Here is a 26,435-nt window from a genome sequence, read left to right on the forward strand (position 1 = left end):
ATGTATGTTTTACAGGTACTTTAATGAACAGAAATCAATTTTGTGAGGTTAAAACCATCTCTAATCAGCAGACAGTGTTCTCAAAAGTTGTAAAGTACCAATAATATGTTCAACTAGTGGTATTTATTTTGATTTTTGTTTTTCCAAATTCTCGTTAGAATTTTTTGAATGTAAAAAATAGCCAAAAAACACAAATTCGACTTGAGGCACCTCCTAATCTTCTCCAAATTGGATGAAAATTTGTCTGGTAGTTTGTTTTAGTATTGCAACTAGGACTAGGGGGTGACTTGTTGAATCCCAGAAATTTAGATTATTGTGAAACTGTCTAGTACATAGCCTCCACTTTTGTACGGCCTTTTCGCGGCCTTTTCGCGACATCTTATAAATAAAATTTTGCACAAACAAAGCCTCCAGGTGATTTCGTTATACGTACATTTTGGTTGTCTGGGTAAAGCACTCAGCGTACTTCCTGAATTGAACACGCCAAGCAATAAGTGGTTTGACAAACCGCTCATACACTATTACCCTGGCTTGGATTCCTTCTCATTGCTCCATTTCGGGAAATGAGAAAGTGGACTCTCTGGCTAAAGAAGGCGATGTTTACGAGCGTCAAAACACCTTCGTTGATTTTTTTGCATTAGTCCGTCGGGAGACCTTGATCAGCTGGCAACAGAAATGAAGAGGCGGAGAAATGGGTAGATGGCTACATTCCATATTTCCTCAGGTGTCGAAAAATCCATGGTTCAAAGGGATTGGACTTAAGTCGTGATTTCATTTGTGTCATATGTCCAATCACTATTCGTTAAAAGCGCATACCTATCGTATTGGGCTCTCGAAAAGCAATCTCTGTGTTTTCTGGCAGGCTTACCAGCATATTGAGCATGTCGTTTTGGGATGCGGTGAGCACCGTGCTTTCAGATCTGAACTGACTGAAACTCTCTGGGTCCGAGGAAAACAACAGAAACCTGTTAGGGAAGTGTTAGCGGGCCTTGATTTGGAATAAATGAATTCAATCTACATGTTTTTTAAATGTATTGATGTCTGTGTTTAATTGTCGTTTGTACTCTGTCTCGTTTTCCCCTTCAAATTGTCCTTTTATTGTTGTTGTCTTCCGTTATGTCATTTTTTAATTCCGTTACAATTCTGGGCAACCTTTCCCATCAACCTTCATCAACTTAGTAGTCTAAGCAGTTCAAGTATCATTATAAGAGTTCAACAGAAACCCCAAAAATTGTTTTCCTATTGTAAACCTTAACCTCGAATCAATCGCTAGTACTTCGGTTCTCAAAACTAACATAGATTCAAGATAATTACAAAGTACAAAATGTTAAAAATGTAGAAAAAAAAATTAATTGGTTTCGGCCCTTTGGCGCCCGAGCCTACCAAATAAACAAGATAAGTAAAAAAAAGAAAAACTAATTTTTAACTGTGAATTTTGTCGAAAACTTTATTGTAATTGGCTTTAGTCGCATAAATACAAGCTCTCAATTTAAGGCAATTATACCTAAGCAATTAAATTTAAAAGACATGAAACCAAAGTCAATGATTTCAAAGACGTAGGATATAACGCGTCACCCCAAGTCTAAACGGATTTTGGTTGTGGCAAAATACAGCAATTTTCTAATTTCTTCTCCATGCAGCAGATGCTACGCAGTTCTATGTCTCGTTTGAGTATGGGCTTTTGTGGCATAATTTGCATTTTGGGTTTCAAATAAACAAATATGGAGGTGTAACTTAAAATGTTTGTAGTTTGATCATTATCAATCGTACAAAAGTAGTAGTAATCATACAAAAGGGATGCAAAGGGTGTCCAAAATGATATTTTAACGTGAAATATGTAAAATTACTTTAAATGTCATTTGAGACCTGATCCTAGTTACGCCCATGAACCGTCCTGAATGATTATTTGATCAAATATAAATTGCATTGAGGGCAAAATGAGAAATTTCTTAGACAAAGTGTGAGTTGAAGTATAATAGATTCATTGATGTAATTGAATTCTTGCTTGATCACAAAGAATTCAATTTCTGTACAAACAAATCGATTTTAAGCCATACTTGGGCCTATTCACGTCAATATCCAGGAAACCTGGATTCAACTTAACCATGCTTGTTCATATGTTTTAATCTTGGCCATAGAGAAAAACAATTTGAAAAGTGAAAAAAAGTGTAACCCTTCCGCAAACATGGATCTTGCACTTTTCTGAAGCAGGCGAACCGTGAATATGACTAGGAAAAAATGTAATTTAAATTTCAAAGCGATGACAACAGAAATTAATTACACGTTCTGAGTGTGTGCGAGACCGGGCGTAGGAGTTCCGTTGCTCCGTCGTCATCATCCCTTTTTCTACAACCATCGCATCGTTGCACCACATGCATACTCTCTAGAATATAGTTACACAAAATCGGGCTCTCAAGGACCAACGCAGAATTCTGCTTCCTTTTCTCAAAATTACCGATCCACAGAGATGCTTAGTATTGCGAAGATTCTGTATCTGGCATAAACATTGCAAGAAAACGAGAAGAAATAATCTCAGGATCAATTTTTCAGCATATGTCACAATTACACAACTGATAAAATGGTCCAAAAAAGCTCGATTTTGTGCAAATCGTACTCAATTTTGTGTAACCTCGTTTAAGCGTGCACGTAGTCGGCCACAGTCAGCTAGGCGGTGAATTCCAACTTCAGTTTTTTTTTTTTTGCTTCCAACTATTTCTATCCGCACTTCAATCTTGTTCGCCTCTAGTTGATTTTCTCGCTTTAGCAAAACGATTACCCGACTCTTGAAACAACAACACAGTCCCCTATGCCAGCCATCGAGCTGCTGTTCCGGTGGCGCAGGTTGTTCGTCGGCTCCAACCTCAAATGAAGTATTTCCTGTTTCGCCAAAGCCAAAACCGAACGTTGCGGAAGCCTTTCCAGCACCACAACAACATCCTGGCGAGCGGAAGGATTTCGGTTTTAGATGTTGCTTACCTCTTTTTGGACAGGAAAGTTGTGCTGAAAGGTATTTCTTTCAATTCAAAGTGTGCTGAGACTTATTCGCTGAAAATTCACGAGAAATTGACTAAATTATGACATACAATTTTTTTCTTTTTCATTTTATTTTCTCTTTCGTATTATTTTCATTCTTCTTCCTCTTTTTATTCTTCTTTCTGGCGTTACTACCAATTTGCGACATAGTTTAGTAAGCTCTTCCCTAGTTATTGACTGAGAATTTTCTTTGGCAATTGAAAATTCTTGCATTGGTATTCTGTTAAAATGGTCTTTTTTCATATAATATGGAATTATGTTTCTATGTTTGGCATAATGCATCCTTTAGTTGAATTCATATTTTATCCAACCCAAAAAACGTTCTGCTGCTTCTGCTAGAAAAATACGGCTGACACGAGCAAGAAAAAAAGCAACTGATTCACCGAAAACGATAAAACATGAAAGAGATTCAAAGTGACCAAACTAACCGAACTCGTGCTATTTAAAATATGGGATCCTAGCCATTTTTTTTTGTCAGCACCATGCATGGTCGATTCGGAAAAATATACCACACCGTTGTGGGAAAATACTGAATGGTGGTTCGGCTGTGTATCGTCTAGAACTGGAGTGATAAAAAACGTCGTTTTTGGTTTTCATTTTCGTGTAAGGAGAAATATAAAGAACATGTACGTATTCGTCTATTATGATAGAACCACTACAGAAACGGCAAAAGAACAATCCAACCGGAAACCAGCTATTTCAGACTACATATCAGAACATTTATAGATCTTCTCGATGTAGTTACGATGCAACTGGAACAACTGGTCTGCTACTACAGTATTTTATCCTCTCAATATGGTCTTACTGATTAGCAGTGCGTTTACATCTACGGCTGTATTTCATCCCAAGAGTTCCAGGAATAATAACTGCCATTTCGTTGTTTCAATCCATCTACCAGCAGCATTATGTTTTCTCTACAAAAATATATTTAAATGATTCTGTTACCGAAAAGCAAAAGAGTAGATTAATTTAAAAAAATCATCATCAGTGTAGTAGATATAGGTTCCATGTTAAAAAAAAAGAATAAGAGTTTGGCAAATGTTCAGCGTGTTAAGCTTTAAATCGAAATATGCCATAAAAAACGGAAATGCCTCGCAGAAATGATGTCATAGTCTTTCTCGAAAGAGATCGCCTTAATGAGGTCTCGCATTTAGAAGTGTGTTCGGTTTGAGATGGATAGCATGACAAGTAGAGTGAGTAGCTAGATAGGAAGCTGTAAGAGTGTTCGGCTTCGTGTAGTTAGGAACCGCGCAATCAGAGTGCATAGCATGCGACCACGAAGAGTGTGAAAGAGATGGAAGGCATGCATACTGAGACTTCACTGCATCGGGAAAGTATTAGTCGGGCTTTGCGGCGCACACTAGAGTAAAAGATGCATACGAGTGATCGGCAACTAGCTTTTGAAGTTCGAGTCCGATGCCATGACTCTGGAAATTCAGCCTGTTGCTTAATGTTAGCGCGATTAGACGAGCATTTTCCTAAGTAGAAGATATTGGTTGCGGAGGTTGGTTGGAGAACTTTACGACAATTTGGTCGTAAAATTCTTCAAGCGTCACGATAATCAGTTTTATGATTTTCATTGAAAGCATCAATATTATAGATCCAGAAGGCATGTTAAAATGAAAAACTAGGTGCTGCATACAACTTCGAGCGCTTATTTCGCGTAAAATTTGATTACTTTTTCTTGTCCGTATTAACAATGCAGGATAAATTTGTCTTAATCTTATAGTGAGTCATTCGTTATATCTAAGTTATAACATATTATTTATCTATTAAAAACATTTATAAATTTGATGTATTTTATATTGACTCCGCATATTGTGGTTTGTTTTTCGTTCGAAATAAATTGTTAATGAAACAATCGATTTAAATGAGATAACATTCGTTGAAAATCAATTGAAGGAACTTTTTCGAGATCGCGCGTTTTGCTTGGGTGATACATTGGCAATAAATAAGTAATGGTGTAAAAAGCACGATTTCATCTAAGAGTAGTCATGGTATGCTATTTCGCCTTCTTCGGTATTATAATGGCAATTTATATACATAGGGACAAAACGTAGAAAGACAAAAGGCTGAAAAGAAAAATATTGAAAGACAAAAGATCAAAACATCTAGAGGTTGAAACTAATTTGCTTGATTTGATATTTTTCTACCTAAAATTTTTTTCCGACCTAAGAATTTTCTTCCTCTTTAAACTTTTGTCTTTTCTGACTTTCTGTCTGTTCTTTGTTTTTGCCTTCGACCTTCAGTCATAGTTTCGCGCATAAAACCTGACAAGCATCAAATCTCGATTACTTTTTCAAAACGACGTAAGGCGCCAACATCATGGAAATATTAAGGGGTCGAAATCAGCCAGTAGAGATCATGAATAAATTTTTGCCTCTGGTGAATTTGGAAATTTTTGAGTTTTTACTTTGTCAATACATAGAATGAGGTTTGATGTTATGAAATAGAAACGCTCTAATTCAGATCTTTTCACTTAAATTCTATCTAAATACACTTTATTTCGGGGATTAAATGAAAGCCGTTTGGTACATTATTAACACTTCAGTTGTCGCGTTATTTTGTACAACACTGGTGAAAAAACCTCGCTTTCCATTCACAACAGCAGCGTACCCAGACAACCAAAATGTACGTATAACGAAATCACCTGGAGGCTCTATATGTGCAAAATTTCACTTATAAGATGTTGCGAAACGGCCTTCTACGTACAAAAGTGGAGGCGATATGCGTGCATATATTATGTGATGAATAATAACATACAATGCGAGTGTATAAATATTCTACCGAACTAACCTGTAATATTATGCGACTTAACTTATGATAACAAATGATGATTTGACAGCTGCTACGGATTGATTCGACTTACTTTGTACGTGTGTACGAGACGAACAAAATGTACAAATGAACTCAGAAAAGAAGTGTTTTATACGAGGAAACTCATCAATCTGACGAGTTTATCCACGGTATTTAGCGAGTTTGATGTAATTAGTATGAATAAATGAGTTGTAACGTGAACTTTCATGCGATTTCTGGTTGTCTGAATAGTGGTTCTGACAGTAACCAACAACGCGACGACTTGAAGGTTCATATATCACATACCAACAATATGTTTTGTTTGATTTATTTTTCCAATGATATTACAAATGCTCTCTTCTAACAATTGATAGGAGATAGGAAATGAAAATAACAAATCAGTTCACAAAGAAAAAAACAAATTAAAGCGATTCTTATGAAGAACTGAATAAAAATGCATCCTGTTTGAACATTAGCGTTTCATCGATTTCATCATTGCAAGCTCGCGATATTGTTGATGACCCTTGATGATTCGGATAGGACTTGAGAACTCGGCGTTGTTGATTCTGGTTCTTGTCCTACTTCTGATTGGTTCAATTCCGCTTCTTCCAGATCTTCATGCATACCCAATTCTTCGTCCAAAACCAGAGGCATTGCTCCATTTTGTGTCCCCCATTGTGAGCCATGACGTGAAGCAAAAGCTTTTCGCGGTATCGTTGCAATTCTGAATCTCATTTTGATCTATAGGTTGGATTATCGCTATGATGTATGATGTGATGCGTCGAGCAATTATCCAAGAGCAATACAGTTTTGGGCAGCATTCAGTTATCTGCTGAAAATATACGCACAGCTGGTACAAAATTTTCGTGAAACCACCTCCGAAAAATATCGCGCGTCATCCAGGTATTTTTGGACGCAAAATATGTAACGGGCAGCTTTACATTTTTCAATGCCTTTGGATTCTGCGGTTTTCCAATGATTACCATTGGCAGTTTGTTATCCACTGTCACATTACAACAGGGCATAAAAGTTATCCGTTGCTTGATAATTTTACGCCCTGGAGCATTGGTCTCATGTGGACTGACCAGTGTTTCCAACGGGAGCATTCTGAAGAACAAACCCGACTCATCCGCATTATACACCATCTGGACCGTGAGCTGACGGTGCTGAATTTCCTCAAAAAAACGGTCGAGAAAACATTCAACGTTTCCGGAATCGCTGGACAGGACCTCCCCGCAAATTTTGAGCTTTGAAATTACATATCTGATTTTGAAATTGTGAGCCCAGTGTTGCGAAAACTTCTAAGACTCGGGTACACAACAACGCGCGGCAAACGATTCAGCTTTCATCACGATCATTGTTGCTGAAGCAGTTTTGTTTATGCGTCTCTGGCCAAGAAACTATAAAAACAAAGTATCTTCCAAGTTTTTATACGCACCTGAGGATGCATATTTAATATTCCTCCGTTAGTTTTTGGATGGAATTCGCCAAATCAGAATTGTCACTGAGCACGGTGCATAATTCGTGGGCGTTACTAACAAGAACCGCAACTCCAATGAACTCAATGCTGCTTTTCACAAAAACACAGAGAAAATGGTAGATGTTGGGGGTGCGTGTATACGTGTGTTAGTGAACAATCAAAACGACTAGATAAAAATGGAAAACAGGCTTAAGATAACCAGTCACAAAATTGATTAACCTTGCGTTTCTAGAAACAACAAACGTAACTTTTTTCTCTTATTTTTTCTATCGTTATTAACGAGATTTTTAGCCCTGGGCTAGTTCATCTGGAGACCAACGACTTTACTTCCTTTCCGAAGGAAGTCGTCACTATAACATTTAACGTCATAAGTGACTATCTCGGGGATGGGGTTCGATCCCAGGTCTTCGGCCTGAGAGGCGTGTTTTCTAACCATTACACCAGGTCCGTCCCCTTTTTCTCTTATTGATGTGAGTGTCTAAAAACCATTCTCGGAATCAGCCATTCCGATCCGAAATAACCACCGGATGGTCACTAACACTGCTTCCGATTCACTCTACAAGACCTCACGACAATTTCACTTTTTTTAACTCCACTACTTTTTCCAGCTCCACGGCACCAAGCGACTGTTCTGTCCAAATTCAGTCTCCAAAACTCACTATCATCTCCTGATTCGCGCTGTCAAGGTTTTCCGAGTCCCCACGACGTCGACGGAAGCACGATGTCGAAAGCTTTTAGAGACGGAACGAGTGTACTACTTTTAGTACTTATCTTGCATGCCTGCCTGCACTGCAACGGTTTATGGACAAAAGGTCGAAAGACAAAACGTCGAAAGGACAAAAGGTCGAAAGACAAAAAGTCGAAATGACAAAAGGTCGAAAACGATTTGCTTGGTGGGGAATTTTTCCTTCTTCGAAAAAAGATTTTCAACCTTTTGTCCCTTCTTTTTTGTTCTTCGACCTTTTGTCCTTTCGACCTTTTGTCTTTCGACCTTCTGTCCTTTCGGCCTTTTGTTTTTCGACCTTTTGTCATAGATTCGCTATTCATACAACCATGTAAGGGATTATCCATTAATATCGTAACATAATTTTGTCGATTTTTCCAACCTCCCTTCTCTGGAGGAAAAGATTGTGTGTTTAGAAATGAAAACTAAATTTTATTACACGCTCACCACTCACCACACCACTCCTTTCCCCCACAAACAGTAACGTCCCAGTCAACATTTTGATTGGTAAAACTCTTGTTATAAATACATTATTCTATATGAATCAATTCAATCGTATAATGTATGCATGAAAAGGCTATATACCTACCAAAGTGGAGGCTATATGCGTGCTTGGCACAACTTTTTCAGACTTTCTGCGATCAGCTATACAATGAGTTGCTCGAGTGACGCGTTCTTTTCTGCCGGGCAGTGCGTCGAGAAAGCCCGAGAAGTCGTCAGTTTTTTTTTCTCGGGATGCGCTTTCTTTGGATTGCATGGAGAAAGCCCGAGTAATTTTAGTTTGTTTTTCCTCGGTTCACGCGCCCCTTTTTTCTGAGTGCTTTTCTATGGCCGAGCAAACGAGTGAAGCTGGAAGTGGATTGTGGCTGCTCAATCAAGGATAAAGGATCAATTGGTGAGCTCGTTTCATGCTTTTTTTTTCAAATCTGTGAAATATGTATGACCGTACATTTAATCGTTACATAAATATGATTTTTCAACAAACTACGAATGGTTAAGTGTCGGCATAAAAGGTCACTGTAAGTGTCAGCATAAACTCTTATTCATAACTTTTTTATTTTATATTTTTTATATAAAATCCCTTACCTTTATTTTTATCAATAAAAAAAAGCTTTGAATGGTTTGGCTAGAAGTGTAGACCTGCAAAACGTTCATTTTATTCAAAAGATTTTGAATGGTTCGCCACTGTAAGTGTCGGCATAAGAATATTATATGATAGTCCAGCCAATCGATTTTTTTATTCAATTTGAGTTAAATATCCTAACAGCTGTAGGAATGTTGCTTTTAGGTATTTGTTCAACAAACTTTGAATGGTTTGTCACTTCAAGTAACGAGATTATTTTCTCATATTTGAATTTTTTTCATGTCAATTGAAAATATTATATTCCTAAGTATGTTTATATCTCACAAATAATCGTTTATCATGGTCTAAGCTTATCAAAGCGAATCCTGTGACCCATCGATCCTCCCCATTAAAAACCATCCCTCCCAGTTACCTTTGTGGAGATGCAGAGGAAAACACGGTCTCCAAATAACAAAGGTATAACACTAACATTCCTCCCCTCAATCCCACCTGACTGCAAGGTTGTGTCCGCCGCCGTTATTGACCATGTATAAATAGAAGCACTAAATTATGCACACTGAAGAAGATTATGGCCAATCCCAGCCGAACTTCTAATTGATTCTTAGTGCATATTCACTGACTTCGGTCAATCACGGAATAGCAACCATTGATATGTGTAGTCAGTCTAAGCTAAGCTAAGCTAAGCTGTTAATACATACAATGAGGTTTGATTATTTTTATTTTAAGGTGAGTATAGCAAAGCTTTAAATTTTGAAGTGCACGAGTCTGGAGAATCTGATAGTCGTTCGCGTTGAAAATCGATCAAATTACTTGCTTGCTGGTAATGACTTATCGTATTCTCAAGATTTGTTCTCTTGAAAATTCGAGGTGTGGCTTGGTTCTATAATCATCTTAACTTAAACTATTTTTTTTTTTGTTTAACAATGTTCACAAAACTGATGCAAATTTCAAAGTTATGGTCCCTAATGCTTAAATTATGTAAATTTCTTTAAATAATACACTCCAAAAGTTTGATATAATTCGGAAACAAAAAATTTGCTGTACACAAACAATTAAAGTTTGTATTGTTTTATGCTCTTTATCTCTATATCCTTTTCAATGGAGCTCCTGGCGAAAAGAATTAAAAGAGATATAGACGCGGTAATGCTTCCAGTGGACCTATTGCCCTTCGAAGGAAGCACTAGATAACGAACTAGCATGCAACGCCCAGTGGCACAGTTGAAATACGATCCTTACGAAAAGTTTTCCGGACTGAAGCGGGAATCGAACCCACGCTCCTTGACTCAATGCTGCTAAATACTAAGTCCACTCAATTGATCAAAGTAATGCAGGCTATATTGCTTTACTGCAAAAAAACAGTGTTACTCAGAAAGTAATTGAATGATCAACTCAGCTTTTTGAGTTTTCTAACATTCATCAAAACTATTATCAATAAATATTAAAAAAAAAAAGTGTGAGCTGAGTTTTTGTATAAATATTTTCTCTAAATACTGATAAGGTAGCTTGTACTATTTTAATTTTTCATTCGTCAAGGGTTTCCAAATACATATTGAGATCAAAATTTTTATCTATAATTTTTGCATAAAGCGCATATTACTGCTGAATTGAGGACATTTTGTCAACAGAAAACCTCCTGACTAAGAGAACAAAATGGTCAAAAAAGGGCAAGGCCAGGCTTTCAAGATGTGTGTTGGTAAAACGTTCGAATCAGGCTGATAAAACTGTTATACCTAGTTTCCAACATGCGTCTCCCGTTCTTTGCGAGTAACGCAAAGTAATGTGCAGGAGGCAACCTGTTTTTGTGCAAAACAAAGTAAAGTGCAATCTCTATTCTTTCAATCTTTTCGTGCCAGCACAAAAGTTGACGCTAGGAAAATTTCAGAAAGATATGCGTTGGAATCGTACAAGCTTAAATAGAGCTCTGCCTAAACTTGTAGTTGTGGATCTTAATTCTTGTTTTCGGTGGATCCAACTTTTGATCGAATCCTATTCGTTCGAATCCATGGCCCACTTAATTTTGCTGGCGTAAACTGGAATGCAAAATGGTTTTCGATCGAAAGAGCACTCGAACGAGAACAAGAATAGGGGTGAATATGTTTTGTAAAGGGGCCCAAATAGCCGTAGCGGTAAACGCGCAGCTATTCAGCAAGACCAAGCTGAGGGTCGTGGGTTCGAATCCCACCGGTCGAGGATCTTTTCGGGTTGGAAATTTTCTCGACTTCCCAGGGCATAGAGTATCTTCGTACCTGCCACACGATATACGCATGCAAAAATGGTCATTGGCATAGTAAGCTCTCAGTTAATAACTGTGGAAGTGCTCATAAGAACAAAGCTGAGAAGCAGGCTCTGTCCCAGTGGGGACGTAACGCCAGAAAAGAAGAAGAGATGTTTTGTAAAGTCAGAAACATCAGTGCTAATAAATTATACTCTTCGTGTTTAACAGTTTTGACTGCTACATATTGGTGATTTGAACTCAAGTGCTGCAGCATTTGCTGCACCGAAAAAGAATTGAGTCGCACCCTATCTCTGTTTGTATGCCTAGGTCATAGTTTCCCAAACTGTTGGCCTACGAACAACATTGAGAGATAAATTGGGCATCTAAGAGAGCCGAGCCAAGCCGAGATCTGGGGCCCAGATATCCGTAGCGGTAAACGCACAGCTATTCAGCATGACCATGCTGAGGGTCGTGGGTTCGAATCCCGCTGGTCGAGGATCTTTTCGTAAAGGAAATTTTCTCGATTCCCAGAGCATAGAGTATCTTCGTACCTGCCACACGATATACACATGCAAAAATGGTCAATCGGCAAAGAAAGCTCTCAGTTAATAACTGTGGAAGTGTTCATAAGGACACTAATCTGAGAAGCACGCTTTGTCCCAGTTGGGACATAACGCCAGAAAGAAGAAGAAGAGAGCCGAAGGAGGTGTAGAGTTGTGAAGGAGAATGTGGGAACAAGACGGACTGTGGTTTCAAGTTGGCAAACGGCGCTTTAGAATCGTTACCAGTTCTGTGGCGTAGTTGGTTAACGCGCCCAGTCTAGCGTATTGGGAGTCGTGGGATCGAATGTTTTTTTACAATTTTGTCCAAGTTGACTTCTGTGTCTACAAACTTCAGGGTTTTTCAAAACATCGTCGGCTGGTGTAAGCTGTAATAGACATGACAACCCTAGTTGGCTAAATATGACACTTGGTAGGGTTACTCAAGAGCATCCATTTGAGTTGTAATCCAAGACGCCGTTTTAAAAATGTTATTAAAATATTATTATTTTTTTTAGGTAGTGCTTAAACTTGAGCTTGTTTGCGAGAATCGGCACCCCTTGCCAAGGGAGGTTGTACTGATGCCCTCCGATCGATCTGAAAATTTAAAAAGGTCCTATATAAAACATATATTTCGCAAAACTTGATAAAATGAATCAAACATAACTAAATGTTTTATAGGACAATTCCAGGCCTACCGAATGTCGGTAGGCCGAATGCCGCTAGGCCGAAAGGATCGTTAGGCCGAAATAACATTTGATTATTGACTGCTATTTCAAACGGCTATCATATTCATCAGTGTTTCTTCCTGCTTTGAATCAAAGGTTGTTCTTTCGAATTATATTTCACAGTGGTTATTTAAGCTTCTAAGTGATGCAAATTATCCTGACCTACCTTTGTTAGTTATCCTCTCGACCCTACAATTCATTAGAACTATCGACCATTTTCAGTCTAATGACCCTCTCAGCCTAACGATTCTTCCGGTCTTAAGGTTTCTGGCCTAACAGGATAGAGCCGCCATTTAAAAAAGCAGTTTGTAACACATCTCAATCCGTAAATAATTATTATTATTGAAATTATTATTTCTATGAAAATTATTATTCAAATGGATCCTATTCTGCATTAAATTATTCATCCAAATTTTTCTGCGAAATTTGAAAAACAATCTTTTGATTGATATTTGTTTTACTTAACATGTGAAATCATATATTCCAACAAAGTTCGAATCAGTTTTGCTTGTATGCCTTTCTAGAAAAAAATAAGTTGAGATTGTTTTGCCCTACTTCCCCCTAATTTTCTTTATTCCATTTTATCATCCTCTCATTTTGAAGACAAACATTTTAGGGCAGTATTGGTTCAATATTGAAGTTAAAGCAGGACCCACGAAAAAAATCTTTTTCTGTCTTTCCAACAACACCATTTCAAATAAAAGCCAACGAATTGTGCTACAATTCGTATTAAGTCTTTTGACTTTGTTTCATTGGCAAGTTAAAATAAATCATTCTAAAAATCATCATTTGATTAATGTAAAACATCATTTTCTTCCATGCAAATATTTATTCAATTTGAACGCTGTGCCCAATTGAATGAACTTTCAAAATAGATTATTCGGGCAAAAATCCGTTTATTTTTTGAGGAAATTATATCATCCTTTTGTTTCTGCGCATTTGTACGCGAATTTTATGAGGCTATTTCATCCTACTTTCCCCTAACGCAAACGACCCCCACCCCCCATCTGTAACGTTTTTTGTATGAAATATTTTCTCCTCCCCCTAGGGAGTTACGTAATTTGTGGATGGCGCCTTATGCAAAAATGGTCAACGGAAAAGAAATCAGTCAGTTAATCACTGTGGAAATACTCATAAGCTGAGAAGCAGGTTCTGACTCAGTAGGGACGTAATGCCAAGAAGAAGAAGAAGAATGAGCTCTCGTGGACTGGCTGTACTCAAAAACCACGATTTTTTTATTTTTAAATGGCGTTCTTTGATTATACCTCAGTTCATGAGTTGCCCTAAAAAACGTCACAGTTTGTTTTTTGACCTAGTTCGCTTGATAAGAAAAAAACTCGATTTGAAAATCCCAGAATTGTTCATAGAAAACTTTCGATTTGAGGCATATTTTGAATCGAATTACCATGCTCAGTTAAAAATGTATATGATATTGACTAATAAAGACTGGACTCGGAAAAAATGAGACACACAAAAATGATCATCAAAAATTCATTTTAAATCGGATACTTCTCAAATTTTCAGGGATTCAATGACTACATATTATCTATGTTTCGGCATAATTAATTTGTTTATTTCCTGGCATAATTAATTTATTTATTAGCTTGGGGAGGACCAGGCTGAATGCCCGTAGATTCTTCTTACCACTGCTCATAAAATCTTGGGCGAGGCTTTGCCCATCTTTCTTACACAATTTCTCCCAGTTTTTCTTCAAAGCTTTATCAGTTTTCAATGTTTTTCCGCTCAGAACAGCGTGGGACCACGGTGAGAGCGTAGAAAGAGCAGCAAGCGCTTCTGCAAGCATTCCTCTCGATGAATCGGTCCGTTTATGTTTCGAATGCATCTTGAAAACTACTTGACAGATACTTGACAGAATATGTTACACACATAAACATAACACTCTTAACTAGTGATACCCAAAATTTCATTAAATTTTACCCACGTGATAAAAAGTTATACCCAAAACAAAGTTTTTTTTTTTATTTTGCCAGTCCAACCTTTAGTGTTAAATCTCAGCTTAATTCTTACATGTTTACTATAGTAATTGGATTTTCTGTGACATGAAAGCATTAGAAGCTATTTTGAAAATCTCCTCTTTCGTGAAACAACAAATCCTGAAAATTTCAGCCCGAATAAAGAAAATTGATACAAGATGGGGTTTCGGCTCTCGCGTACTGGTTATTGAACTTTACATGAAATCATAACAAACATATCAATTTTGGATTGAACAATCAATAAATCAGCAGCTCTCAGTTAAGAAACAGTCATAGATCTTATGAAACTGCACAAAAACTTGGAACAATATTCTGTTTTTCAGACGAAAAACAAATTTACTTCGACCTCTTCGTTTTTCGAAACGGGAAACGCCGAATTCTCTTAGGTACTCGTTTGCGATGTATGATATCTATGAACCCTTTGCAGCACACAGCGTAGCCCTTTGCTATATTGTCGATTATGTTCGTTACTGTCGACCGACGATGGGTGGCTCTGATGATGAAACCATTCATGGCAATGTGTCTGCCTCCGTATCATCTCATCATGTTTCACATTCCAGGACATAAAAGAGTATAAAGAATACGAAGCCAAGCACTGATTTGATTTACAGTAGGTATTTTATTAGATTAGCGTCAAATAAATTTTCGCGCGAAATCCGTTAGATGTTCGTTAGAATGGCGTGAACGTGGGGATCATGATGCTGTTAAGCGCTATGGTATATTGCTATGTCCATGAGAAGCGAGTTAAGTTAAGCCAACAATTTGCAATGGTGTTTTGATACAACTTCTATCTGCTAGCGAAAGGCGATGAAGCGTAGGAAAATAATCCAAATTGAAAGCAGGAATCTTTAATACGAAGTTATTGAAAATGAGAGCTGCTATCAGAACGTCTTATGCAAAGAAAAATATGAATGTCAAGTGACTTGTTAATAAAGTTTCCCACTCGCAGAACTTTATTGCACAAATAAGAAGTCGCCGTATCACAGCAAGAAATATGACCACCCATCATCATATTCCTCAATGCTTACCGCTGCCGTTAACGAGCCGTGTAAAGTCGAGAGTAACTCGTGCTCCTTGCTTTCGATGCAACGATGGGACGTACCAAGGGCCAGAAATCAAAATTTTGCGATCAAATTCCAAACATTTTCAAAATGAACAGAAACCAAACTCAAATCGGCAAACAAAAGTTGTATTTGGAGTGATAAAGATGCATTGCAAATTGAATTTGGTTAAAATTTTTAATTGAAATTGTGCTTTCTGGCCCACAGTGGAACGGTGACCATCATCGAGCGCTCATCACGGCCCAACATAAATAGATTACCTGTCGGCTGTGCTTTGTCACGTTTCTGTTATAGAATCACGTTTTAATTAAACGAAGTTACGACGCTATGCTCATCACTGCGCGAAGAGGATTCTGTATCGGTAAAAGTAAAATGACAGCGGCACTATCCTGATGTGGTTTACGAGTGGTTTCCATCATCGATAGGATTTTTACTATCTTTTACGCCTATGCGCTGATTTAGATAAGCTAGGTGGATGTCCAACAAGGATACTGAAATATAATGCCATACGATGGTGTGAAGAAGCACCTGGCCACAATTAGTGTTAGATTGACGAGGATTACTGACGTCGATGAATGATGGTCTAAGCTTCATGAAATTGCACCAGCTTTACGGTAATCTTCTAGCTTTATGGATCTTCCCAGGTCAGGGTAGTCTACCTTCTGATTCACTAGCAAACGAAAACAAAATTTGCGAGCATCTTTCGATTTCGTATTCATAGAATGTGAAATTTCAATTTTTGTTTGCAAATCTTCGATGACAGCGACGTGATCCGGTGTTCGGGAACAAAGATCTGGAGCGCATGCAGTTTAGAATAACATCTGTGGGCTTTTATTATTCATAACGTTGCGAGTTGTGATTTTGAGTGAGACGAAAACAGCAATAAGAATTTGAGATTTATTTCAAGAATATTATGCTAAACATATGGATCGTAAAATTGACATGCAGTGAGAGGCTGGAGCTGTAAATTTTTTAATACAATGCTGATATGGATTTGAAATTTGCCTAACTTACGTCCATTTTTATCTCACCGCAACAACGGTAATAGAAAATGCAACAAAGCCTAAAATAAATGCTCGTCAAATACTAGAAAATTGGTATCAACTAAAATTAAGTATGTTTGGCCTTCCACCCACAACAAAATCCTGTTGTCTTACTTTAAGCTTAACTGCGGCTTACAACATCTTTGTCGCACTCGTACGAACGGCAAACTTTCTTCCCCATTGTCAATGCCAAGATCCGGATTTAAGCTGTATAGTTATTTACCTCATTTTTCAAACTCGCACATCTTGCCTCGAAATTTGAAACAACTCGGTCCGCCTCAGACTTCGTTTGTAAAAGCAAAGAACGCCTCTAAACGAAGACGACAGCAACGACGACAGCTAGGTGACAAGATGAGCTGATATGAGGAAACTTTGAGCCGGGGGCACTTTTCCACAGCAAATTCTCACATTCGCCAACGTCGTCAAGCACATCGAAAGGGGTGAACGCTTTCTTCGTTGTGGCGTTTCTAGGGATGATCACTTCCACCAGCGTCTCCAAAGCTCCAGGACGGTGTAAATTTCTCCGTAATCACCCCCAGGCGAAACCCAATCGCCAACATGCAACAGCATCCGCCGGAGCTCATAAGCAACTTCTTCTCAAACAGTGATTCCTTCATACCTTCTTCCGCCGAGTGCATAGGGGCAGATGGTTCAAAATGGCAAACTACACTCAATCGCATTTTACAGAGATATAACACCGTTTTATAAGAAACGTGTAACGTGTAAAATGTTTCCTGTTGACAAATAAAATATTTTTTCCAGGAAAAAGAATTGTGTTTTTTGTGTCATTGATTTGGGAATATTCCAAACCATATTTTCTTTTCATAAAAATCAAGACAGTTTACATGAAAATGTGTTCACTGGATTCTATTCTCCAATCGAAACACAGTGAACACATTTTCACCCAATAATTTTTAGTTTTGGACAGAAAAACTGCTTTTGAAGTTTTGATGATGGCGATGATTACGATGACGGATTCTTGAACGTCAAAGTAAAAATTTGTGGACCTCGTAGCATTACCTACCTTGATGGCTACAGCGTAGCGTCACGCCATTGCCGGGCGTATTGTAGAGCTCCATCTTCGTCGGTCTTGGGCGAAACTTCTCCAGTTGCCTCGAACGTTTAGGGTCGCCAGGTCCTCTTCCACTGTGTACAGCCAGCGTATTCGTGGTCTTCCCCGAAGCCGCCGACCTCTACCTGGTTCCCTGCTGAATATTATTTTCGCAATTCTTTCTTCCGACATTCGCACTAAGTGACCAGCCCACTGAAGTCTGCCGTATTTTACACGATTAATAATATTCGCATCTTTGTTCACTTGATACAGCTCGTGATTCATACGTCTGCGCCACACACCATTTTCGAGTTTCCCACCGAGTATTGTCCGCAGCACTTTACGCTCGAAAACACCGAGAACTTTCCGGTCTAACTCTTTCAACGTCCACGCTTCATGCCCGTAGAGAGCCACCGGAAGAATCAATGTTTTATACAGAGCGAATTTTGTTTCCATTTGCAAGCTGCGGGACCTAAGCTGGTTACGTAGTCCATAAAAGGCCCTATTCGCAGCTGCAACACGTCTTTTCACGTCGTTGTCACATGTCACAAGTGTTCCAATGTACCGTAAAACGGGGTAACTTTGATAGTTTTTTCGAAGAAAACTTGAATATTTATGCATGCTGTTTCAAAGAATTATAATTTATATTTTTAAAACAAGTACTGGCATCCTCTTTCAAAATTGTCTTAGACCGCAAGTGGAAGTCTCCCGCAATGATGTCGTCAACTTGGCCGAACAATATTAAGTTCCGAGAATTCAAAAAAAGACTGTGTACGTGGAAACCCGATGCTGTGTAATTTGTTCCAAACTGTACTTTGTATGATTCCTCGTTTTTATTATGTTGTTTTGTTTATTGAAATCATAATGTAGAATTAGCGTAGTTTTCAATGTTATCCATTATTGTATGTAGTAGATAATAGCATTTATGTTGATTTTCTGTATTGAAATAGGTATGTTATAAGTTAAGAACATTCAATTAGACTAAAAAAGTCCGTTGAATTATACATCAATAAATATTGTGATTTTCACGAAATATCCTACCTATCGATTGCTGTTGATAGATTGCCAAAAGATTTATTTTGAATGGATATATAATTTTTCATATAATCGAAAGCCGGTTTTCTGTTTTGGGGTAACTTAGATAATAAAGTATGCATCGAACAAAATTGAATGAATTACGAACATTTGTAGGGCATTGCATACCTCTAGGCGTTTAACGTTATATGGAAATTTCTGACTTAGATTACAAAAATGGTCCCAGTTTGTGAAAATGCTTTTCGCCAGGAGATTTGAGATCGTATTCAAGTTCTATGATAACTAGGCTGCCAAATATGAGTGGCCAACTATTCAAAAGTACATCAAATAGTGATCGTAGAACAGATTGTTTGTAAGCGTTTCAAAAATGCTAAAATTGTGTCAATTTTTAATATTCGTGTAAAAAGCCTCAAATGGTCTCGATTCAAATGACAACAGCTTTTATATGGAGTGTCATACTAATATTCTTCATTTTTGCATTCGTTTTGCTTAACCGATTAACAGAAATTATGATATTTCGTTTAGTATGTAGTGGGTTACGCACTATCAAAGTTACCCGCATTATCAAAGATACCCCGTTTTACGGTAAACAAATTCTTCAACAACTTCAAACACATCCCCATCAAACACTACCTCAACACCTACACCACCATGCCTGACTCTAACTCTACTTGCAATCATGTACTTCGTCTTGGTAGAATTGATGGTCAGGCCTATCCTCGCCGTCTCCCTATTCAGAGGCACGAAGGCCTCTTCCACTGACCTGCGATCGATTCCAATTAGGTCTATATCGTCCGGAAAGCCAAGGAGCATGTGCGACCTTGTGATAATAGTTCCATTTCTCTGCACGTCAGATTTCGCAATAGCACCCTCGAGTGCAATGTTGAACAGTAAATTCGAAAGTGCGTCTCCCTGCTTCAATGCGTCTAACGTCACGAACGAGGTTGATACCTCGTCTGCGATCCGAACACTTGATTTCGAACCATCCAGCGTAGCACGTATCAGCCTAATTAGTTTCGCCGGAAAACCATTTTCAGACATTATCTGCCAAAGCTCATTTCTTTTCAATGAGTCGTACGCTGCCTTGAAATCAATAAACAAATGGTGAGTCTGCAAGTTGTATTCCCGGAATTTGTCTAGGATCATTCGCAAGCTAAACAGCTGGTCCGTTGTCGAACGGCCCTCACGAAAACCAGCTTGGTATTTGCCGACGAAGGACTCGTCGAGCGGTCGCAGTCTGTTAAAAAGGATGCGCGACAGAATTTTGTACGCCAAATTCAGCAGGGTAATTCCTCTGTAATTGGCACACTCCAGTCTGTGCCCTTTCTTGTAGATAGGGCGGATGAGGCCATCCAACCAGCCGGTGGGCAATTCTTCGGCCTCCCATACCTTAAGAAATACTCATTGGATCGACTGGTAAAGCTGCTCGCTTCCGTGCTTGAGAAGCTCGACCGGGATCTCGTCCATCCCAGCAGCCTTACAGTTCTTCAGCTCGCTGATAGCCTCTTTAACCTCTCCTATGGTCGGTGGGTCCACAGCTTGATCGTCGTCATCAATGTTCATCATGTTCCTCGCTACATTTCCATTTCCACCGTTCGACAATTGCTGAAAGTACTCCTTCCACCTGGTAGCCACCGTCGTTTTATCGATCAGCAAATTCCCTGCTCGATCATTGCACATGGCGGGCACTGGTATGGTATTGTGCCGCGCACCATTGACCGTTGCATAGAATCTCCGCATATTATTCTGGTTCATGCTTTCTTGAGCGTCAGCTACCACACTTTCATCGTGCTGCCTTTTCTTTCTGCGGTGGATTCGCTTTTCTTCGGCTCTCGCTGCCCTGTACCGCTCTCTGCTTTGTCGGGTACCGGCCACAAGCATACGGCTTCTGGCGACATTCTTTATGTCTGTCACTCTCTAGCACTCTTCATCAAACCAGTCGTTTCGTTGGCGACTCGCCCTTTATTCTCAACACACAGATTCGGTCGTTTACCGGTTTCCACCGAATAATTCGCTTCATCTGCATCCCAATCACTATGAAGCCAACTCCACGTTCAGCTCTGTCGCCACCGCTGTAGTAGATGTGGTACTTGAATGAAGTGTTGGCAATGGGGTCCACCGCTCGGAATCGCGATCTCCGGTTCTCGGCCAGCGTATTTCCATGGTCACGCCGACATTCCGCAGTTCACGAGCCAGCAGCCCAACACGCGCGGGTTCATTCAAAGTTCTCACGTTCCAAGATCCAACTTTCCAATCGTTGTCCTTTATTCGTTGCCGGGTCTGTTGCCGTAAAATCAATCCGTTTGGTCTTCATTTGCCTCTCTTGGTTGGTGAAGAATCTTCGATATGCTACCTAACCAGGGTTGCGCTACCTACATCGTGCTAGAGGGGCTGCCTCCTCGGTGCTGACACGATACAGCAATGTCCGTTTGTTCTTTACATGATGACCACGGTCATAGCCATCCACCTTTATCAGGGCTTTGGACCTGTAGCTCTGGTTCTCAATAGTTTCAAGTTCTTTCGGAAATGCTACTACAGTGAGCCGTCTGCGCTAGCGGTGTTCATTAGAAAAATTACTAATTTTAAATTCCACATGAATGAGACAAAACGCGATAAAACATTGAGGTATCAAAATGAAAATATTAAGGTAGACGCACCAGAATATAGGAGTAGGATATACTGTTAAATTTTCATTGTGATGTAGGCGTGCTCTGATGTTTCAAATTTCTTGATAATTGAGATGATACGATAGAATCGAAACAACATCTATTAAGTATTTCTTTAATTTCTTTATAAATTCTTCTCTGCGAACTCATTGGAGTGCGGAATTGTATCAAATTATGTGTTCTGAGCACTCAATAATTGATAAACAAAGTATGAGCCCGCTGAAGCCACCGACACCTTTGTTCGGTAATATTGAAAATGTCGTTACTTACTTGAATCATGGCCCCCGAAGCCGAATATGAAGGCCAAACGCTTACAAGTCATTTACTTGTTGAGTTATTTTAAAATTAAAAACATCTCAAACCACGGAATACGCCTATAGGTAGGCAATTACCTAAGGGATTTCTATGTTCTTAACAGTAATTTGTTAATGTTGCCTAATTGAGAATCTTATGGAAGTTTTGACAACGGAATCGTTTTTGGCGATGCCATTTTTAGTAAGAACCGCATTTTGCTTGCTCATATCGTTTGCAGAACGTATGTGAGACATGAATCTTCGGTAGTGTCATCCTTACCCATTGAAATCATTGTTTCGAAAAGTTAACAAATTTACGCGTAAGGTAAACGCATTTTTCGCAAAAATGTTCACTTCCATTAGCCCATGAATATAAGAAAAAGAAGCACCATTCATGATTTGGAAATATTCCATTAATAAATGATGATACGACCTTTTACGAGATGATTCATTCCGATCAATGTTACCCCGCTGATCAATGATACCCCGGATTACGGTACTCAACAATCCACTGGTGCTAAGTTTATGTGTAAACTTTGAGTATATGAATTACTATGTAAGGTTAAGCATGAACTACTGATCTCTCTTTTGAAATCCTACAGCATAACAAGCATTGTTTAAAAAAACAAATAAACCGTTAATTCTCAAAAAACGTGATAAAGTCACTTTTTGAGTTATGAAATTTGAAATTTCAATAACTTTTTTTCTTACAAATTTTGAGGCTCTTAGGATCATTCCCTTCAAAATCAATTATTCAAAATAATCATAAAATTTTAGAACATCAAACTTGTCTTCAATCAAAATTAGTCTTGGTTTAACGAAGGCTTCTCCAATCATTTTCTATCCCTTTAATAAAAAAAAATCAAATTTGCTTGACTATTCCAAATCTGTTTGCATGCTTTTTAGTCTGATTTAGTTGTTCTAAACTGTGGATGCAAGAAATTTAAATAAAAAATAGTTTTGACTTGTTTATCTAATAAAAACTGCCCAAATACATGATTTTAGTCAGAAAATACCAATTTTTGCCAGTTAAACGTTACTTAAATTCAGCTTATGTAAAGCTTGTTTTTCTCATATGTTATAACTAAAAAAAAAAATTTTAATATACAGTCATCCCTCCATGAGCCGATGTTCCATTACTTGATATCGACTCATGGAACCATACTAAAAACATAAAATCATGGTTACTATGATGGTCCCTTCAAACAGCTTTCCAAAGAATAGCTAGTCCATGACTTGATATTTCCATGAGTCGATGGTCCCTTCAATATCGACTAATGGAGGTTTGACTGTATGCATGATTGAACTTGTAGTTGTAACAAGATGCGGTATAGCAGAAAAAAATATAATGTTCAACTAAAAATCAACAATCTAAAGAAATTTTGTATTTTTACACAAAAAATTATGTAAATTGTTAAATATCTAGGTCAAAACATTGTTATTAATTGTGTTGTAGTCGCAGTATAAAAGCATGTTAAAATATTTTTGAACAAATGAATATCAAACATAGATGCATTTTTCAGTAAGAGGAAAAAAATGGGTAACACTACTTTTGACTAAAACAAGTTTTATTTTTAGACAAATTTGTTGTTCTGAAAAATTTTCATAGATTTAATTTTTAAGAAAATGATGCTAACATTGAGAGCTGAAATGTTTCCAAAATCTAAAGGGCACTGTATTAAAATAATGAAAAACAGAAATAAGGCTTATGTTGACATTTGTAGTGAAGAACCAATAAACTATGGAGTTTTATAAATAATATAAATATAAACCTAACGTTGCCATGATAGAAATGTATTACCATACGTATAAAACATGCTCATCAGTTGGCAATCCATCCTCGACTGAACACGAATATTCTCTCGATTTCGTACAATGCGTACCTGACACGTTTGATCTTGATTAAATGGTCGCTTCTCCCACAGAAACATACAACGGAATCAAAAGAATACACGTGTATACGCCTCCAAACGCGAAACGCAACATACTGTTAGCCATCTATACTTAGGTAGCGCAACTAGCTGGTGGATGAGAGATTTGAATTTTCACGCATCCAATTTACGAGTACAATTTTTGGCCACGTAAACCTCTCAAACATTGATAAACTCCCCCTTAACCTAAGGGATTTGAAAAGGTGATCGTAATGAAAGGAGAAGGTAGTAAGGGAGTTAAAGGGGAAAAATAATTCGAATCGATAAATTCCTTAACCCTGAAGAAGTGTGCTAACGGGCAGTACCTCACACCCCTACTGAAATATAAATGTTCACTGTAAAACCACTTCAAACGGCCATAGAACACAACCTTTGACTTCCCAAGAACCTTTCGGAAGCCACTAGATTTCCACTGGACCTTATTAATCCCACCAAAAGGGGTCAAAATGGTGGGTCATAATGCTTAATCCTCTCGGACATTTATGAACTCCCCCCTGGTCCTTTCAAGAAAATTTTGAAAGGGGTCATATTGGGGGGAGGGTCATAATGTATTTGAAGGAGATTTAAAGAGATGTGGAATAGAAACATATGGAGCATTTAGAGGAAATTGAAATAATTAAAATCAGCTTACAACAGGAACTCTGGTATGCTCACTCTTGGAAACCCCTCCAAACAACCCTAGAACACATTTTTCACTATCTCAAGCCCTATCGGAAACTAATAACCATCCTCTGAACCTCATAAGGTGGAGTCAAAAGGGGCCTGAATCGTGAAACATTAAGAGCCGTCCTTAAGCCATGTGGTCTTTAGGGTAGAGGGGGCCAATGAACACGGTCCAAACAAATTTAAAAATTGTTGTGTGGACAGAAGACTACGATGGGGTAGGCGGGTCTGAAAATCCAAATAAAATTACCAGATGGTTTGTGGGCAGCCTCTTAGGAAAACTAAGAAGTAGAAATAGAAATATTTAAAATCAGCTCCCTTTACGCCCTGGAAAACACTTCAATCTGTTCTGGAGCACCATTTTTCTTGCTTCTAAATATTTTTCGGACAGTAATAAAATTTACAATGAAAAACTCATAGGCCCATAAATCTATAGCGGAAAACGCGCAGCTCCACAGCAAGACCAAGCTGAAGGTCGTGGTTCGAATCCCATTGCTCGAGGGTCTTTTCAGATGGGCAATTTTCTGAACATCTCAGAGCATAGAGTATCATCGTACCTGCTTCACGATAGGGAGGGTCATAATGGAGAGAGATATAATACATTTCAAGGGGATTTAAATAGATTTGAAATAGAATTAGAAATGTTAAGCAAAGGAAGCTTTGAGAGGAATTTGAAAAAAAAAAATCAAAACTCAGCTAGTTCATCACTTACACTACAACTCCAATGCGTGCTGTACGAAGGCCCAAGCTCTCGTGTTCAGAATCAACCATGCTCCGAAAAAATGTTCGTGTTCTGACGAGGATTAATGACCAATTGGTGAGCTCGTTTCATGTGTATGATAACACATCTTCATCGTGTCAGCGTCACGTTTATGTAATTGTCAAACAAACTATGGACAGTTCGTCACTACAAGTGTCAATTCAGCAAAAAGGGTTTGCTGTTTTATATAATTTTAAAATTCATATAAAGTTTTTTTGTCGTTACTAAAAATTATCTATAAACAGTTTGAAATTATGAATCGCAATATGAAAGAGTATCTTCCACCAATATTATTTCATTGTGAGAAAAATGCAAATTTAGTTTCAAGTAAAAGTCGTATTTTCCCCTTATTCATGGACTCCCAGATCTTTATCCTCCCTCACTAATAAACACCCTTCCAGTGATGATTATCTCCACAGAGGTATTCTCAATCTCTAGAAGCTGAGAAAGACTCGCGAAGAGGAAAAATATCAACGTCATAATGCAGCCCAGATTCCGCTGTCACGAAACGTCAAATGCAGCCCGCTGTTTTTATGGCTGCAAAAGTGAAAAGTATTGTATTCGCAATAAACTGTTATTTAAAACCTCAGTCGACGAAGCAGTTTTTTTTCAAAGTTGCTGATAAATCTAAGCAAAAGATTAATTATTTCTAATGTCTGCTACGTGTGCTGGCATGAAATTTCACTCAAACGGCTATTTATGATTCGATGTGATGCAAACGCAATCATTTTTTGCTGAGAGGTTCATGTGAGAGTTCGAACGGCTTGCGCATGATTGTCATAAAAACAATGTAGAATAAGAATAAACTCAGCAATCACAGAAAAAGAAGACCGTCTTCGCGAGTCTCGTCACAGTCTAGAAGTAATAATCACACACTAACATTTCTGACTGTAAGGACTTGGCTGGCGCCATTATTGATCAATAATACTGCGGAACACGTTTTTATCTCAAGCATCAAAATACCGCTATTAGTTGATAATTGCTGAATCAAGTGCCGTTTCTAAAAATATAATAGCACGTCTAGTTTTTAAAATATGGGCTTATTCGACTGTTTCAGCCAACTTGCATGCAAGTTTACCAGCTTGTATGGCAATTTTTTTACTTAATTTGACACCAAATTCAAGCTTTGATGCTCAAAAGTTAGTTTTTGATGGTTCAGAAAGGTATTGTGTTTTGTCATATAAGAGAAACGAAAAAAATCGATTTAAATATTAATTTGATCATGTGATTTCAACCAAATTAAATCTGAAATGAAAATTAAAGTCATATTTGGCATGTTTGGTGGGTTAGATAACAAAAACGTTTGATAAATCATACCTTAAATTTCACGTGAACATCA

The sequence above is a fragment of the Aedes aegypti genome, chromosome 2 (assembly GCF_002204515.2).
Source record: "Aedes aegypti strain LVP_AGWG chromosome 2, AaegL5.0 Primary Assembly, whole genome shotgun sequence".
Classification (NCBI taxonomy): Eukaryota; Metazoa; Arthropoda; class Insecta; order Diptera; family Culicidae; genus Aedes; species Aedes aegypti.